Below are 3,174 nucleotides of genomic sequence, written 5' to 3'. Positions count from 1 at the left end.
TAAGGATTTTTATAAACATAATATTTTTTTCCTAGTCACAGGAGAAAATTGGCAGCAAAAATGACAATAAATTCTTGCAACTTGGTGATTTTTTCCAAGATCACGGTGCTGATGAAGACACCATGTGGTTCAGATAAAATATGAGAATGGCCTAAACTGGGTACCCAGAAAAGAGCATTGTAGCTATTATATGACTAAAATTATTCTTCATTTTACTAGTTTGGGCCATTTACTACAGTAAGCAAATTTTCAACATTATACTCTGAGAAAATTCAAAGAAAAAAGGTTGTGTATTTTTTTTTTTAATGGCATGCGTCTGTTTGGGACAGACTGTGCTTTTTAGATGAACCACTTTATCCTGCAGTAAGAAATTCTGGAGACGTGTCATATCAGAGCTCAATTAAACTTGATATTTAAAGTCTTTGTACTAAAATACTGAAGCAATTCATGAACAATACAAGGATTAGATTCGGTGTAAAAATTGTATCAGTATATATTTCACTATATTGTTGCCTACCTAGGATACTAATTCACAAGAAAAAATGAGACAATTTTCAACATCAGACATTAGTTTGAAACCTGTCTGCTTTTTTGGTAAAGATACTTTACGTAGAGAACCTGGAAAAGAGTTATGGATATAGAGTGAAGTGACTTAAAGGTGAAAACTGTTCCCTGAATATAAATAAAATATTTATTCATATAGATATTATCTTAATTTTCCAGAAAAATGATAAACCAGGATATGTAAACTCTTCATGCTGTGGGCCATATTATACAAAGTAAATAATTAAAATAAAATGCAAAGATATTGGTTGGGACTAATCTGTACCCACATATCTCAATTTTACCTGAACACCATAGATTCTCAAATATGTGCCACAAAGCTGTGTGTGTGTGTGTGTGTGTGTGTGTGTGTGTGTAACATTTTCTCTCACTTTTCTTCTTTCTAAAAGTAACTTGCCAAAAAAGGAGGTAATGAAGGTGAAACTTGTTCAAAGGGAGTCCCCAAATAATGGATTAAATTAGGTATAGAAGGAGGATTATAAATCTCTTTGGTATTAAATACCATTTAAAATGCCATCAGTTATATGAAGTTTCAGAACAAAAGAAAACAGCCTGTGTTTTGCATAGCAACTGCTGGCCAGTATATGGTGTATTATTAAAAGTGGATTGAGGAATTAATACTCCATTATTATCTTCATTTTACTTCTTGTTCTTTCAACTCCAATAATTTGCTACTATTTCTTGCTCAGGGCATCTTCCAGGGCAGCAGGAGTTTGCCATTTTGACAAATGTCACTTTTTAATATAATCATGATATAAGCAAATGGAAATAGCATTCCCTCCAGCATTTCAACAGGCAGGTCCAGTACCTACTGGAGATTAGAGGTTACCAACTTAATGATACTCACAATATATTTTTAGTATTACACTCACTAGAGGATCAATTTGATACTTGGGTACCCGAGGATAGGTCTTGGTTTATTCTTGAGGCTACTTTTACTCTTCAGATGTCCTGATCTCTTAAGCAATTGCATGATCACCTACTTAAAGATCTCTTGACTTATATAAGAAATAGCAACTTAATACATATTTAATATAGTGGAAATAAACTTTAAAATGTAACAGATATGAAAAGATAGCTACATGTCATCTTTGTTACCTTAGTACTTTTTAGGATGGCATTTACTAAGGCTATGTTTGGGGTTCACATCAACATATTTGTATAACTTGTATGTAGTAGATAAATCACACACATTAGCCACACACACCCTCTCATACATTGTCAAAGCAAACGAGGTAAGAATAAAAATTTTAGAAAATTTAAGTAGAGTAAAATTTTATAGCATTGACTTATTTAAGGCTGAACGTTCAAAGACAAATGGGTTATCATTCATGAAATTATGGTAGAGATTGCTCCAATTGAATAAATGACAAAACTTTTTTTTCAATTCTCCTTTTTATAGGAAAGCTAAACATCTGTGCAGACATGTATCTTTTTCTATGAAGAAAGATACTTCGTTGCAAATGCTTGAGGAAAGATGTTTAAGTAATGAATTTGCCAACATTTAGGGAAATTAAACATGCCCATTTTCTTAAAAGATCATGTTTTTTTCACTTCAGTGTCCCTCTTTCACAAATGCACAGTAAATGCCAGGGACATGCATTGAAGTACTGCTAACAGAGACATAAAGGGCAATTGATAAACAGAACGTGAGACTACTATGCCATGTTAAAGGGAACAAAGTGAACCATTTTATATATATATATATATATATATATATATATATATATATATATACACACACACACACATACACACACACACACACACACACATACACACACATATATATACACACACATATATATATATATTACATATATACACCTATATATATTTTACATATATATATATATATATATATATATATATATATATATACATATATGTATGTGTGTGTGTGTGTGTGTGTGTGTATCCCAATAAAATGGGTCTCAAAAAGAAATGCTGAATGTAAAAAAAATTAAGCAAAAATGTTGATGTCTCAAGGTTTTTATGTAAATTTAATAATAGAAAAATTGTTACAAATATTGCTGGATGTGTGTGTGTGTGTACACATACTTAAAAGGATTGAAGTTTGATATTAAGAGTAGACATGAAAATATTAAATATATGATATTAGTCTTAGATTATATTAACTTTATATTTTTGTTTACTATTCATTTATTTTCATCTTAGATAATTTTTTTTCTTGTGCATGGATGTATTCTATTTTTTTCCCATAATAACTTCAGTCTTTATTGCTTTCTGGTGTGTTTTATGTCTGAAAATCTACAAGTTTTTTGAATTAATTTTTTTCTGATATCTAAATTGGGTTGTGATTGTAGAAGAGACTTGCATGATTATTCCTTGAAATTGGCTAATTTTTCCTTTGTGCCTCCCAATTGGCTGTTTTCTTTGAAGTTCCATGTGTATCTCAAAATGACATATATTCCTTTAAATGATAGATTACATAAGAAGTCAAAGAATCCATTATTTTGCTTTATTTTGTTTGTAAGATATTAGAGGCATCAATATTTGAATCTAAAAATATTCTCATTTTTTCTTTTAATTTTACAGATAGAGTAATTTACCATCAATTTTTATCTTTTCTAATAGTGCTTTGTGCAT

Source organism: Callospermophilus lateralis, unplaced genomic scaffold, assembly GCF_048772815.1.
Source record: "Callospermophilus lateralis isolate mCalLat2 unplaced genomic scaffold, mCalLat2.hap1 Scaffold_1600, whole genome shotgun sequence".
NCBI lineage: Eukaryota > Metazoa > Chordata > Mammalia > Rodentia > Sciuridae > Callospermophilus > Callospermophilus lateralis.
This window is presented reverse-complemented; position numbering follows the sequence as displayed.